This window comes from Pan paniscus, chromosome 5 (genome assembly GCF_029289425.2).
Source record: "Pan paniscus chromosome 5, NHGRI_mPanPan1-v2.0_pri, whole genome shotgun sequence".
Lineage (NCBI taxonomy): Eukaryota > Metazoa > Chordata > Mammalia > Primates > Hominidae > Pan > Pan paniscus.
Genome location: NC_073254.2, coordinates 97,043,233 through 97,060,942, shown reverse-complemented (window position 1 = coordinate 97,060,942; position 17,710 = coordinate 97,043,233).

Here is a 17,710-nt window from a genome sequence, read left to right as displayed (position 1 = left end):
TTGGCTTGAAGGTGAGGTTTCACCAGGGACCTGCCCCTTTACACCCAGGAACCTGTCTGCCTCCCGCCATCAACATGTCATCCAGACACCCCGGCTGTTCGTGCCAAGGAGCGTCTGCAGGCCCCTGCTGAGCTGCCTTCAGCGCCCCCCGCCCCACCCTGCCGGCCTTCCTCCCATGCTCCCTGGCGCCTAAAGTCCAGAAGGGGCTGAGGAGGCCGCGGCTAGTATGTCAGCACTTCCCCAAGCACGTGCACACCCAGCCAGGTTGCGGCAGCACCCAGGCTTGGCCATAACTTTGCTTTGAAATAGGAGTGGGTGCCAGGAGAGGGAAGAGGCTAGGGAGGGGGAGCAGGAACTTCTGTGCCTGTAGGTGAAGGGAAACATCCTGGGCCCTGGAGAGCACAGGGATGCCCGGGTTCGGAGCCATTGCTGAGAGGCTGCACCCTGGAAGGGCAGGGCTCCCACCACTTTAACTCAGCAGTGGGCAGGGATCTCACCTGTTTCCGGCCCCTGCCAGCTTCATGGAGCACATAATCCCTTCGTTGCAGTGACCACTCCAGACTGGCTTCCACTGCCATCAATAGCCATTTAAAATATGTATCATGTATCTCTTATGCTTTTTTCCATATTTTTCATTCTTTTTCTTTCTTTTTACTATGGCTCATCATTTTCTACTGACCTATATTCCAGTTCACAAATCATTCCTTCAATTATTTAATCTGATATTAAACTTAACTATTGAGTTCTCAATTACAATTATTATATTTGTTGGTTCCATACATTATATTTGATTTCTCTTTTAGACATTCAAATTTTCTGCTGAAATTATCTATCTTGATTTCCATCTCTTGAGCATATTGATTTAAATTCCATGTTTGATTAATATCAAGATCTGTATTTCATTTTCCTGTGTTCTCAATGTTACTTAATGTTTTGCATTTAGTCATTTTTGTATGCTAGATAACTTTAATTAAATGCTGGATATAGTGTTTGAAAGTCTGTAGGAATATTTTGAGAATCTAGATGTTCTGTTTTGCTACCAAGAATTCTTTTGTAAATGGAAAGTTGTTAGACTTGGAAAATCTCACATCCAACCAGTTTGAGACTGTGGTAATTTGTGACAAGTCTTCAGACTTTGTAATGGTGGATCTAGTTCTAGACTCAACCTGTTTCTATTGAAAACCTAGGGTGTTTATAAGATTCTTTTTACTACGATTGACTCAATTCTGAAAATTCAACTCAAAATTCCTATAAAATGGCTCACCTCTCAGCCTCCTGACCTCTGATTGCTGTATGGCTCTGCTGCCACCTAAATCCTCTGCTACTAGACTTATTCAACAGTTCACTTTTAGCCTTTAGGTTGCAGTTGTTTAAAATTTGGCAAACATCTCAAGAGCAATAATGACTCTGAATCTCAGTATCACTCTTAAACTTTGCTTTGTAATCTTGACCCCTCAAAATCTTGAGGTCTTGGTGATGCTCAAATAGAATTTAATTTGCAATAGTTTTATATATATTTTCTTGTTATTCACAGAAAGGTCTGATACGAGCTAGAACACCACAATAAAAAACAGGAATTCTAGTTACCTTTTAAAATGATTAGTTTTAATCAGAGTTTTAGAAGTAATGACTTCATATAATGATTTATTTCAAAGTAACTTAATAACATTCTACGTGGAGGCTTAGTAATAGCTCTTATTACATAATAACCAGAAGATCCTGATTCACTATATATATATATATATACACACGTATATATATATGTAGCCAGAGCTTTACAATAATTTAAAAAGGAAGTGATAAAAGTTGTATTTCATATCACTATTTGAATCTTTATTTTTAATTCAGATAAAATAACTGTTTCCCTTAACTAATTTCACATTTTTTTTATTCCAAGCATTTTTGTACATGCATATCATGGGAAGTAATAGCTTTAATTCTTTGATTCCATTAGCAGAAGAACATTCCAAAAATTTCTCTGTTTGCTACCTGCCACGAATATGATTTTTTAAAATAATTGAAACTTTGAATAACTGCTTTGAAAATGTTACAAAATTAAATACAGTACCAGTGTCTTCAGTGCTTTGAAAAATTTGATCGTTGTTCAAAACTCACTTAAAAATCTGTAATCAGCAATTAAAATGTTCAAACTCCAACTTTTCAAGTTTTTAAAAAATTTCAATTACTGAAAGAAAGGTTGCAAATGGCTGAGTAACTGAATAAAATATGTGAAAATATAGTAATAATATCTATTCTGCTGTGCTATTTTCTTAAAGTTCCAATAATCAAATAAAAGAAGCTTTAATTTGTTTGTTTTAATACATGATAAGTTCTTATTATTTTAAAAATGTTTTTTGAAATTAACCTCTAAAAATATCAATACTGTCTAATAAACTGGTCTGTCATTAAATAAATAAAATAAATAAATTTCAATAATTATCTCATTTTAATTATTTTATCACCTCTGGTTATTTTTATTTTGGTAAAACACACATAATATATATCTTTTAAACAAAAGTTTAAGTATACAGAACAGCATTGTTAACTATAAATGCAATGTGGTTCCACAGATCTCTAGAACTTTTCATCTTGCGTTACTGAAATTCTATAAATATTGAACAGCAACCTCAAATGTATTCTTTTTCTCAGCCGCTGGCAACAACCATTCTACCTGCAATGAGTCAGACTACTTTAGATACTTGATATAGGTGGTTTCATGCAGTGTTTGTACATCTGTCCCAAGTTTTTTCACTTAGTATCATGTGCTCAAAGTTCATTCATGTTGTAGCATACAACAGGATTTTCTCTTTTTTATGGCTGAATAATATTTCATTGTATGTATAGACCACATTTCCTTTATTCATTAATCTATCCATGGACATTTAAATTGTTTTCCTAACTAAGATATTGTGAATGATGGAGCAATGAACAGCAGAGTGCAAATATTTCTTTAAGATACTGTCTTCAATTTTTTAATATACATACCCAGAAGTAGGATTGCTAGGTCATACAGTAGTTCTACATTTAATTTTTTGAAGAATCTCTATACTGTTTTTTATAGCACCTGCACCTTCATCATTTTACATTACCACTAGTAGTACACAAGTATTCCAATTTCTTCATATCCCTGGCAACACTTGTTATATTCTGGGGATTTTTTGTTTGTTTGTTTGTTTTTCTGAGATGGAATCTTGCTCTGTCACCCAGGCTGGAGTGTAATGGTGCGATCTCGGCTCACTGCAACCTCTGCCTCCCAGGTTCAAGCCATTCTCCTGCTTCAGCTTCTTAGGTAGCTGGAACTCCAGGCATGCACCACCACACCCGGCTAATTTTTGTATTTTTAGTAGAGATGGGGTTTCACCATGTTGGCTAGGCTGGTCTCGAACGCCTGACCTCAAATGATCCACCTGCCTTGGCCTCCTAAAGTGCTGGGATTACAGACGTGAACCACTGTCCCTGCCTGTTTTTGTTTTTTGTAATGGTAATCTGAATCGTTGTGAAGTGATACCTCATTATAGTTTTTCTTTGCATTTTGCTGATGATTAATAATGTGCACTACCTTTCCATTTACCTGTCTGCCATTTGAATGTCTTCTTTGAAGAAGTGTCTATTAAAGTCCTTTATCTATATTGTAATAGGGTTGTTTGGTTTTCTGCTATTGAGTTTTAAGGGGTTGTTATATATTTTGGTTGTTAACCTTTTAACAAATAGATGGTTTGCAAATATTTTCCCCTATTCTATTAGGTTGCGTTTTCATGCTGTCAATTATTTCCTTTGCTTTGCAGAAACGTTTTGGTTTCATTGGTCCCACTTGTCTATTTTTTCTCTTATTGCCTCTGTTTTTGGTGTCATGGCTGAGAAATCATTGCCACGACCAGTGTCAAAAAGATTTTCCCCTGTATTTTCTTCAATGTGTTTTATAGTTTCAGGTCTTATGCTTAAGTTTTTAATCCATTTTAGTAGATATTTGTGTATTGGTGTAATATAAGTGTACAATTACATTCTTTTGTGTGGAGGTATAGTTTCTTTACACCATTTGTTGAAGACACTACCCTTTCTGCACTGCGTAGTCTTGGTACCCTTATTGAAAACTAGTTGACCATGTATGAATGGATTTATTTGTAGATTCTGTATTCTGTTCCATTGGTCTATATGTCTTTCTTATGCCAGTACCATACTGTTTTGATTATTATAGCTGTGTAATAGCTTTTGAAATGAGGCTATATGTGGTATTTATCTTTAACTAATTTCTCAAGATGGTTTTGGCTATTTTAGGTCCTTTTTGACTACAAATGAATTTTAATATTTTTTTCTATTTCTGTAGAATAAAAATGTTATTGAAGTTTTGGCAGGTGCTGCATTGAATCTATAGATCACTTCGAGTATTATGGATATTTCAACAATAGTAACTATTTTAATCCATGAACATGAGATGTCTTTTCATTCATTTTTGTCTTCTTTAATTTCTTTCAGCATTTTTTTTTGGTTTTTAGTGTACAACTCTTTTACCTCCTTGATTGAGTCCTATCTATTTTTATTCTTTTTGCACTATTGCAAATGAAATTGTTTTCTCAATTTCCTTTTCAGTGTATTTGCTATAAGTTTATACAAATACAACTGATTTTTGTACGTTGATTTTGTATCCTGCAACTTTGCTGAATTTATTAGTTCCAGCAGTATTTTTGCAGAATATTCAGTGTTTTCTGCATTTGAGATTATATATTCCGCAAATAGAGATAATTTCTCTTCTTCTTTCCAATTTAAATATCTTTCATTTATTTTTTATGACCTAGTTGCCGTGAATAGTATTTCTATAACTATTTTGAATGGAGTAATACTGTTTCGAATAGAGTAATACTGTTTTCAGAGTAGAAGCTTTGTTCCTGATTTCAGAGTAAAAGCTTTCAGATTTTTATCATCGAATATGTTAAGTGGTGGGCTTTTCATATATAGCCTTTATTATGTTCATATAATTTCCTCCTAAGGCTAGTTTGTTGAGTGTCTTTTATCATGAAAGGATGTCGCATTTTGTAACATGCTTTTCTGTATCTATTGAGATGATCATGTGATTCTTTTGATTCTTTATTTTTATTATGATGTATCAAATTAATTGATTTTCATATGTTGAACTACTCTTGCATCTCAGGAATAAACCCCACGTGGTCATGGTGTATGATTTTTTAAATTTTATATTAAATTCTGTTTGCTACTATTTTGCTGAGTTTTTTTTTGTATTCATCAGGGATTTTGACTTGTAGTTTTTGTTTCATTTTTAAAACTTTTTTTTATTAAAAAATTTTTTTTCTTCCCTTTGTGAAATGGCATACTTTTTTTTTCTCCTTTTCATGTCTTACGACTTTGGTATTAAGGTTATATTTGCTTCATAAAATGAGTTTAGATGTGTTCTCTCCTCTTAAATATTTTTTGAAATAATTTAAGAAAAATTGGCATTAATTCTTTTTGAATGTTCAGTAGAATTCACCAATGAAGCTATCTGGTCCTAGGCTTTTCATTTTGGGGATTTTTTTTTTTTACTAATTTAATATTCTTGCTAAGTAGAGGTCTACTCAGACTTTCTGTTTCTTCATAATTCAATTTTACTTGTTTGTTTCTGGAAATTTATTCATGTCTTTTATGTTATCCAATTTGCTGACATACATTTATAATAGTTTCTAATAATCTTTTCATTTCTGTGGCATCAGTTCTAACTTCTCCTTTTTCACTTCTGAATTTATTAGTCTTTTTTCTTTATTTAATTTAACTAAAAGTTTGTCAGTTATGTTGTTCTTTTCAAAATACCAACTCAGCTTTATTGATCTTTTTTATTATTTTTCTATACTCTATCATGTTAATTTCTGCTCTAAACTCAATTATTGTCTTCATTTTGATAACTTTGGGTTTAGTTTGTTCTTTCTCTAGTTGCTTAAAGTACAAAGTTAGGTTGTTTATTTAATATTGTTCTTTTTTGTAAATGTAGGTATATAACTCTAAACATCTCTCTTGTTACTGTCTTTGTTTTGTACCATAAGTTTTTGGTAGTATCTCTTTGAATTACAGTTTAAATAATAAATTATATGACAGTTTTACTGGCAGGTTATCATTATATTGGAAAGACTCCTGAAGAAAGAGTCAGAATATCAAATATATTTCTGATTACTGATTATGTTGGAACCTTAGATACTCTTATTATTTTCAGCAGGCTTAGGTTTCCTTACTAATTTTACTAGTCAAAATAATGCTTGGTGATGCATAAAACTACAAGTTTAAAAGCTTAACAAACTAGAAGAGTTCTTTTTCTGTTCACTGAAAGTCAATACTGAGTTAGTTGACTCTTCTGGGTAGCACTCCTACTGAAAGAGTGCAAGAATTGGGCTTCTTCCACTTTGTGCTCTGCCATCTTGAATTACCTCTCTTTTAGCTACATGAGCAGGGAAAAGAATGTGTCAATGTGATAGACCATACGTTTTATGTGTTGTCTCCAAAGTGACACCTATTATTTATGTTCACCTTATATTATCACTAAAATACAGCAGAAAACCTAATAACTAAAAGAAAGGATTTGGGTACTTATGAGCACAGCAGTCTTTACCACTAAGAGTGATAAAAATTAATTTTTAAAGTTTATATCTCAAATTTTCTGTTATTATAAGCCTTTAATCTCATTTGTATGGTTATTTTAGGAACCATTTATGTACAAACAATTATTAGATTCACAACTTTCTTCTCTCTTTCAAGCACTTCTCAAAATCTTCAACTCTGTCACATCTGTATTAGTCTGAGTTCTTCAGAGAAACAGAAACAATAGGATGTGCACATATATAGAAAAGATTTACAGGGAATTGACTCATGTGACTATGGAGGTTAGTAATTCCAAAATCTGTGGGGTTGGCCAGCAGGCTAATGACCCTGGAACACCAATGTTGCAGCTGTATGAATGTATGAAGGCTGGTGGGCTGGAGACCCAGGAGAACTAATGTTCCAGTTTGAGTCTAAAGGCAGTCTTCTATAGAACCAGTACAGGCCTATGCTGCAAATGACATCTGAAAGAAGCATGCTAGACAATTCTCTCTTCCTCAGGGGAGGCTGGTCTTCTCGTTTCACTTAGGTCTTCAACTGTTTGAATGAGGCCCACGCACATTATGGAGGGCAATGTACTTTATTCGAAGTCCATGAAATTTAAATGTTCATCTCATCCAAAATACCCTTACAAAGGCAACCAAAGTAAGATTTGGTCACACATGTGGACAACCTGTGACCCAGCCAAGTTGACACATAAAATTAACTATCACAACATCCAAACTCCTTTTTTCATAATTTTCTTAGATTGAATTAAAATTATTTAATGTCTCTCTTTCTTCACAGATAATGAGCTCCTTATAATAAGTTTTCTCAACTTTTTCACTGTTGTCATTTTACACTAGATAATTATTGTGAGAGGCTGTTCTGTTCATTGCAGCAGGTTGACAGTATCATAGTCTTTACCTACTCCATGCCAGTAGCATCTTCTGTCCTTCAGTTACAGGGATAAAAAATGTCCTCAGACACTGTTCAAAAGTGCTCTTGGGCAAATTGACCCCATTAAGAGCCACCACTTGAATAGGGGTTCTGGGTTTTCATCTTGGAATGATAAGCCCTGAACATAGGAGTGAAATGTTGAAATATTTGCTATAGTAATCAACATATCAGTAAATGAATGAATAAAATGTCAAAAATAAATAATGCCATTGAAGTTTAGTGGGATTTTTTTTTTTTAACAGAGTCTCACTCTGTGGCCTAGGCTGGAGTGCAATGGTGTGACCTTGGCTCATTGCAACCTCTGCCTCCTGGGTTCAAGCAATTCTTGTGGCTTAGCCTCCTGATGTAGCTGGGATTACAGGCGTGTGCCACCATACCTGGCTAATGTTTGTACTTTTAGTAGAGATGGGGTTTTACCATGTTGGCCAGGCTGGTTTCAAACTCCTGGCCTCAAGCAATCTGCCCAACTCAGCTTCCCAAAGTGCTGGAATTATAGATGTTAGCTACAGTAACCAGCTGGTAAAAATTATTAATATTTAGCTTTTACTCAACAACACCCTCACTTAGCTCTAAAGAAAAGCATTGCCTGGTCTCTCTTTAGACTGTTAGCACCCTGAGGGTAAGTACTTTTTAAAACAAATCAATACATACTAAATCCCAGCATATAAAAGGAGTTTGATAAAAAACATCATTGACAAAGTGAACAATAAGCTCTTCTAAAAGTAAAAGCAAAATTATGGGCTTGGCTCTTGCTCTGCTGTGTGCTTTTATCTGTGTTGACATCTCTCCTAACCTCCATAAGACTATCTCTTAGTACCTTGTCATTCCAATTGGCTTTACATGTTACCATACTAGAAGTACCAAGGCATTCGGGCACAAATGATAGCGATGGATTACAGAATGTACTGAATTTATATGTCATTTTATTACTTCTAAGTAGTTTAGGGAGTGATAATTTTTTCTAAGTGGTATTCTTTTGGAGTAATGACACAAGCACAGAAAATACAAAATGTTTGCTTTTTAAAGCCATTTTCTCTCTTTAGTTATAAGACAGTTTTTTTAACAATGGCTTAAATAAATCAATTTTATCTTTCTACTACAGAGAGCTTTTACTTTTAGCTATTGTTACATCTTAATATTGCACCTACTGCAATGAACTGAATGTTCATATTCCCCCAAATTTATATGTTGAAATTCTAATTCCCAAGGTAATGATATTAGGAAAAGGGGTTAGGCCTTTGGGAGGTGATTAGATCATGAGGCAGAGCCCTCATAAATGGGATTAATGCTCATGGAAAAGAAGCCCCAGAGATATCCCTCGCCTCTTCCATCACATCAGGTTAGAGCAAAAAGATTGCAATCTATAAACTGTCAGAGCTCTCATCAGACAATGAAATTGTTGGTGCTTTGATCTTGAACTCCCAGCCTCTGCAGCTGTGAGAAGCAAATTTATGTTTATAAGTGACCTGGTTTATGGTATTTTGTTATAGCAGCCTGAACAGACTAATACAACATACTGTTTGCCACTTAAAAATTGATGCTGATAATCTCTTCTATGTTTCACTTCTAGTTTCATTCTTATTCATTGAAGATACAAATTAATTTTATGCAAATATTCTTTCCCATTTAAAATAATAATTTAAAATCAACTATAACAAGGTAAAATGTACAGATAATAACATTTACAAAGTTTAATTGTACAGTTGGGTTGGTTTGACAAATCAACTCATCTGTGTAGCCCCACGCTAATCAAGATATAGAATAAAAGCTCCCTCATTTCCCTTTACAATTAATATCTCCCCGCTTCCTAAGCTAATTGATCCAACGTAAGTTTTACCTGTTCTAAAACCTTACATGAATAAATTCATACAGTAAGCAATTTTTTTCTTTCAGGTTTACTTATTCTGTTGGCTATATTGGCAATTTAATCATTTTTATCCTGATTAGCATTCCATTGTGTGAACCTGCCACAATTTGTTTTCTAATACATCTGCTGATGGACATTTGAGATGTTTCCACTTTTTTTCTATTATAAATACAGCTTTTCTAAACAGTGTGCATAACTTCTTGAAGGCTTGTGTTTTTATTTCCCTAGGATAAGTAGCTAGAAATAGAACTGTTGAAGATTAGGCTAGGCATACATTTAACTCTTAAAACATTACCAAAGTGACAGTACCATTTAACACTGGCTATAATAATATGAGTTAACAGCTGCTCCACATCCTAGCTAGCATTTGATATTGCCAATATTTTTACTGCTATTCATTCAAATGAGTGTGAAATTGAATCTCATTGTAGTTTTAATTTGCATTTTCTTGATGGCTACAAATGTTAAGCATCTTTCCATTTACTTATTGTCCATTCAGATGTCTTCTTTTGTGTCAGTTTAAGATTTTTGCCCATTTTTAAAATAGTTCTGTTTCTCTTATTGAGTTAAAAAGGTTTTTTATGTAGTCTGGATACAAGCCCTTTCTCAGATGTGTATACCGGATATGTTTTTTTTCCAATTTATAGAATACCATTTCATTTTTTAATGGTGGTTTTGAAATAGAATTTTAAAATTTTGGTGAAGTTTAATTTATTACTTTTTCCATTTGCATATGAGTTAAGAAATATTTGCCTAATCCAAGGTCATGATGTTTTCTTCTAACTTCTTTCTTAAAAATTTAACAGATTGTGATTTATGTTGTCTATTATCCACTTAAAATTAATTTTTGTGTATGACGTTATTTTAGGGTTAAGTTTTGGTTAATCAACCATACCTAGCTGATTCAGCACCATTTGTTGAAAACATTATCTCTTTTCTTTGTAATCATTTTGGCTATTAGTATAAATAAAATTATTATACATATGTTTATTTACTGCTTGATTCTATAAACTGTTCCATTACTTTCTTTTTCTATCTTTATACTACTATCACACAGTCTTGAGTATTACCAAACTATAAGAAGCCTTGAAATCAAATAAGGTGAGTTTGCAAACTTTGTTATTTTTATTTTTTGCAACACTGATTTTGCTGTTTAAGGTCTCTTGAAATTCCCAATAATTTTAAAATCAGTTTGTCAAATTCTATACATTAAAACCATGCTAGGTGTTAGGTTTGTGATTATGTTAATCTATGTAACAATATTGGGAAAATTAGTATCTCTAGTTCATAAATTTGTCATATTTCTTCATTTATTTGACACATTTTAGTTTATCTCAATGATGTTTTGTAGCTTGCAGTCTAGAGTCCCTCTACACTATTGTAAATAAAAATTTGTTAAGTTTTATTTACCAATTGTTTGTGTGAGCTTATCAAAATAGAAATTATTTTTTATATGAAGCTTATATTCTTCAACCTTGTTGCTTAACAAATTTAATGAGCTTTTATTGATTTCTTGATATGTCCTATGTAGACAATATGTCATATACCAGTAAAGACAGTTTTGATTTCAGCTTTCCAACATTTTAAACATTATCAAATAATTTATTGTATTTATTGAGTTAATCATATAATTTATTGTATATATTGAGTTAATCATATAATTTATATCCCTAATTAGATTAATATGGTTGAATAACTTAATTGATTTTCAAATATTGAACTAATGTTGCATTTTAGGGACAAATCTTACTTGATCATGATATATTAAGCTCCTTATATATTGCTAAATTCTAATTTCTAATACTTTATGATGATAGTTACATCATGTTTATTAGGATTATTGGCTTGTAATTAATTTTTTATGGTTATTAGAATTATTGTAATTAATTACTTTTCAGATTTTATTATCAGGCTTATGCTAACCTCATAAGACAAGCTGAGAAGTTATTTTCTCCTCTTCTGTATTGTGAAAGTGCCTGCAAAATTGATTTATTTTTAATATTTGATAGAACTCATCTTGTAAAATGACTTGGGCATGGTGTTTTCTTTTTGGTATTCATATTATAAATTCAATTTTTAACAGCTATTGAACTAGTCACATGTTATTACCTCTCCAGTATTATTAAATTGCCTTTTAGAACAAATTATCAATTGTTCATATTTGGCCCTTGTTATCCTCTCAACAGCTGAGGTTTTGACAATATTTCTGTCTTTTATAGCCAATATTGATCATTTGTGCTTCATCTCTTTTTCCCCATTCAATTTTGCTAAGAATTTATTCATGTAAGGTTAATTCAAAGAAGAATATTTTGGCTTTGTTAAATTTATTTATTGTTTGGTATTTCATTTACAACTGCTCTTATATATGTTGTCTTCTTTCTCTTATTAATTTGATTTAATTTGTTTTTCTTTTCAAACCTGAGAAAACTTAGATAACGATTTTAAACTTTTGTTCTTTTCTAATAGCATTGGATGATATATATTTCCTTCTAAGCACTACTTTGCATTCAACAAATTTTGATGTATTGTCTTTTTATTTTCATTGCTTTAAAATGTTTTCTAATTTTCACTGTAATTTTTTCTTGAATTTTTAAGATATTTAAGTGTGTGTTTAATTTCCATTATTTATGGATTTTTCAGATATCTTATTAGTACTGAATTTCATTTTCATTATAGTCAGAAGACATATTTTATAAAACTTCCGTTTTTTGAAATTTATTGACATTTCTAGACATCCAGCATATGGCTCTTCTTGGTGAATTTTCCATGTGTACTTAAAAAAAATGTGTATTTAATAGTGTTGGGCTTCATATTTGGTAAATATTAATGTGACCAATTTGATTGACAGGGTTATTTAAATCTATATCCTTACTAATTTTTTCCTACTTATTACATTAATTATTGAGACATGGTTGTTAAAATCTCCACTTATGATTGTGAATTTATCTATTTATTCCATTTAGTTGTGTCAGTTTTTAATTCATGTATTTTTAAACTATTTTATCAGGTACATTTTTATATCTTCCTATTGAATTTATCCTTTTTATCAGCAAGCATTATACTTCTTTATCTCTATTAATATATTTTGCTTGTAAGTCTACTTTTTCTGATATTAATATGACCACATCAGCTTTCTAATTTTTAGTATTTGCAAGTCATGGCATATATGATTTTCTATACTTTTAGTTTCAACTGGATTTTGTTTTTATAATTAAAGTGTAATTTTTACAAACATCCTATGTAGGCTAAAATGCTATTAAGATAATCATTGCATTTTATTTAATTTATACATAGTGTAATTATTTGTTTATTTTTAAGTCTACTGTACTGTTATTTGTTTTCTATTTTTGCCATAAAAGTGAGTAGCCAATTTTTATTAAGTTCTTACATTTCAATTTGACATCCACAAATATTAATGAACAACACATCTAACACCACTGGAAAACTGGGCTTAAATAACACAAGGCCATTATTAAATGATCAATTCAGAAGAGTTAATCGTGAAGTAGTACTATGCTGAATCTAGCAGACTGTGGTAAGTTAAGAATTTTTGTTGTAATTTCTAACATAATATGGAATTTTATAAAATATTATATAATTAATATAGGAAACAAAATAAAATATTAGAATTATTAAATTTTACTTAAAAATTTTAAATAAAAATTTTAAATTAAATTATCGCAAAAGAAAGAAGAGAAAAAGGAACAGAAAAAGTATAGGCCTTTCTTGTTCCTACTGGTGCAATATTCCTAGAAAATTTGTTTACAGTTTTGTTTCATTATGTTTTGAAACATTAATCTTAGAAGTTTATGACCTGTGTATCTGTCAGTCCTTTTTCTCTTAATAACATTCTTCCTTGGAAGTCTTAAAGTCTTTTGGAAAATAAAATTCCTGGAGACTTGCTCTAATTTCCTAAAGGTCCTATGCAAAGTACATATATAAAACCCCCATTGTTACCGTTGTCATAACCAGAAGAAAAATAGTAATAATAACTATTAGAAAAACATATTATTTGTTTATTGCTTACTGTGCACCACATGTGAGCTAAGAACTTTATATATGGAATCTCATTTAAATGCACAAAAATTCTGGAAAGTAACCTTATTGCACAAGTAAGTAATTTGCCCAAGGCAATTTGGAACGATGGAAGAATGATGCTTCAAATCTAGATTGGTTTGGCTCCAAAGCATTTTCTCTAACCTTACCCTACATTGCTGTAGAAAATGACAGTTGCCTTAAATCTCATTATTCTATCCACATTTTGAAGAAATACACATTCTACTTCCTGATGATTCTACACATAATACACTGCTGCTGCACACTCCTTCAGTCTGTCTTGATTATCTTAGAGCTGGGCCATGAAATCATTTTGTTGATCAGCTGTCCATTTTGTGTTTCTATTAAGTTGTAACCATTCTAATCCAAGCTCTTAAAAGTCTTCTGAGGGTCTGGGTTTTTATTTCTGTATCTTGACATAGATTAACATTTGAAACATATCTGTTTTTCTGTGATTACGAATCAGTATTTTAATAATTTTAGACATTTTGTAGCACCCATAGTTGCCCACAGATCTCTACAATACCTAGTGCTTTAAAAATAGGCTTGGAACTTTGACTCTCTTTTTAATCCCTTATTGTTTTTTTCTACAAGGTATCTTTGAGCTAATTTTTGTTAATCTAAGCTTCTAAAGCAATGTACTGGTGTTCATGAGCATGGTCTGTCTGATTATAGCTTCATTACATATGATTTATTAATTCTGGCAAGGACTAAGCTGAATTTAGAGACCAATCTTCTGCGAGCGTGTAGAGAACCAAAACCTGTGATCAACAACCATCAGTTACTTTAATTCTTTTGACCATTTACTTTATTATAATTAAATAAGACTGAAATACCTTTAGCACATTCAAATTACGGGCATTGCTGCCGCAGAGATCTTACTGTATTAAAAACAAATTTAAAGGATCATTACTTCTGTTAAGTTGAGAACTTAAGAAAGTCTACCTTGCATCTAATTGAGCTTTCCCTTAAGACAGTATGTCACAACCTTCTCCTCAACTTCACATAGTGAAACCTTTAGACACGTTATGCCTTTACCAAAACTGATACTGATTCTCAGAAATCCTCACCCTTGCCTTGGTTATGGCCCTACTTATCCAAAAAAGGTATGTGGGAAAATTCCTCATGCTATGAGAGGAAAGAAGGAGAAAAAACTCTAGTATTATCTGGTAAAGAGACTTAAAAATTGAATATCAAAAGCTTAATTCTGACATGATGCCATTTCTTAAAGAGGGAGTCTTCTAAAAAGAACATGTATTTTAGTACTTAGGATTGGCATAGTGTAGGTTAAGTATGCCCTTGGCAATTTTATTAATAATGATTTGACTAAATAGTTTTTACACATAGAAATTATTCAAGCAATGAAGATAATTATATCAATTAATGGTCCAATGGCAATGCTCTAATCCTTTACCAGTGCTAGAAACCATGGAGGTGGTGATAATACTGCCATTTATTGAGTGCTTATTTTATAGAAGAAAGAAAATATACATTTTTTCATTTAATTTTATGAACAACCATAAGAACTATATACTTTGTTTCTGATTTTCAGATAAAGGAATTAAGTCTCAGTCCCTAATGTCAAAACTGGTAAGTTGAGCCAAGATTGGACTGTAAGTTCTGTTTGGTTCTATATGCCTGCATTAATATTAAAAAGCTAAATGACAGGTTTCTGCCACTAGACTACTTAAAAAATTAAAATTAAAACTTTGGAAAAATTGCTGGTAGACTATGGAACAAAATTTGTGCACCTTTGTTTTTTGGTTTAAGTCTCCAAACAAGAGTGTGATCCAAAAAAGAGTTTCAATAGAACTCTTTATTAAAAGATATGAAGCTTTTGAATGCACTGTCAGGACAGCCAAAGATCATTCTTTATCAGCTGGGAACCATCTTCTATTTTGGGACTTTTCCTTAATGTCTAATATGCTAAGTCTGGACAATATCATTTTAAGCAGCAGGTTTTCCAGATTGCCAAAGAAGGGGAGAGTTAGCAGGCTTTTCAAGATTATGGTTAAAAATTCTCTAAAAATAACAATTCTCAGAGCCATTCAATCAACAGAGCCATTCATATAGGAAATATTCTCTTTTTTTTGTTTGTTTGTTTTTTTTTTGAGACGGAGTCTCGCTCTGTCGCGCAGGCTGGATGGAGCGCAGTGGCGCGATCTCCGCTCACTGCAAACTCCGCCTCCCAGGTTCATGCCATTCTCCTGCCTCCGCGTCTCAAGTAGCTGGGATTACAGGCACCCGCCACCATGCCTGTCTAATTTTTTGTGTTTTCAGTAGAGACGGGGTTTCACCGTGTTAGCCAGGATGGTCTCGGATCTCCTGACCTCGTGATCCACCCACCTTGGCCTTCCAAAGTGCTGGGATTACAGGTGTGAGCTACCGCGCCCGGCTAGTATTCTTTCTTTTACTAAAAGTGGCCACCTTGTGTTGCTCCACATACTGCAATATATTAGACAGATATAAATATCCACTACATCAAGCATTTGAGGACCCTAATCTAGGCCTTGTGCATTAGAGTCCCACTTTGTTTCACTCTAATTGCATTCCACCCCAAGGTGAAGGAGTCCCTGGAATCACTAAGATATATCCATCAGGATCCATCTAGAGTTCACATCCCAGTTTGAACTTCAGAAAAATCTGTTTAAATAAACTTGCTAACCTGTAAACAGAGTCTGCATTCTCTCTCCCAAGTCACATTTCTTGAGGATGTTTTGAGCTGCCAGTTGTTCGGGGAGGGTGAGTAAAAAGATTTTGGATGTGTGACTGGATAGCCGCATGCATGTAAAAAAGGCAACCTGCAATGTATGGTAGTGTTAGAGGTAGGAAGGGAAGGCAGATGTCCCACACATGTATTAAATATTAATAACAGAAGTGGTTGAGAGTATGTGCATGAATTAACAGGGGTAAATGCATATGTATTTGCTAGGATGATCAATGAAAAAGATGAAACTATACTTCATGAACCTTCAATTTCAACTTGGTATATAATCTATATAATATCTGTTGTTACTGATCCACCCATGCCTCACCTCACTGAGATCTTAAATTATATCAGTCTTTTTTTATTGTTAAAATAACTTCCATGAAAAATCTGGAGTAGCTGGGCTGTAATGATCATAAAGAACTCTTTCTCAAATATAATCCTCAAATTTGCAATTCATAAATAACTTTAGAGAGGCCTCCTTTTGTCATGCCTTTTCACTATTAAAAATTTGTATGATGAACCTAATTAGGATTACATCATTTTACATATTCATGTGAAAAAGATGGCATGTCAAATAATGTGTGGACAAAAAGTATAATAATGCTATGGATGCTTTTCTTAATATTCTGAAAGAATCCCTTTATGATGCCACAAAGAATTTCGAGTGGTTTGATTATGACCACAGTCTGTCAAAATAACAAAATCAATTTGGTGAAACTTCAACCAAAAGGGGAAAAGGTTGAAACTGTTATTGAATCTTAATTGATTTGAGGGTAAATTGAACTTACCAGTTAATTATTTCAAGAAAGCTGATGTAGTAGTTCTACATGAAATATTTATCTTCCTTCTTAATAGTCCCTTGTCCTTTTATATTAATATTTTTAAATTTCTATAAAAGCCTGTGTTAAGCTTAGTTGTAAGGAAACAAAAATAAATCTAAATAATACCTTTGTTTTATGGAACATTGAACCCCGAATCTTATAATCGAAACAATTATTGCTATTTTCCATTTCTCAGAGGATTGCGCTTAATTGCATATTTGTTATTCTAGCTTTTCACATTTCCACAAACTTCTTAAGTTTTGGTTCAAAGAGGAGGAAAAACTATTAAATTTGTTTTTTTAGTTTGATGATACAAAACCTAGTGCTGAGCTAAGGTGTATCAGTTTAAATAGTAAATAATGGAATATATCATTACAACTAAAAAGTACAATCAAAGGAAATCATCTTTTTTAACCCTCTTTGTCAAGTGAGATGTGTCACTAAAGAAATGGCTAGTTATCAGCTAAACCTCTGCTTAGAATGCCTACTGACAGCAAATAAAATATCTCAAGAAGAAAAACAACATAGTGGGGGATTAAATAAAAATGTAGTAAAAAGGATTCAAACTGAATTTTACTAAAACAATGCATCTTCTTGAGGAAAACATCTGAGTCCTAAAAATGACTTAAAAGAATAAAAAGAAGAGGCAACACCTGAAAAACACTAGATCTTCAAAATGACTTAGAAGGCACAAGAGAATTAATGAGTAATCTAACATTGTTGGTGGATCCAATGATAAAC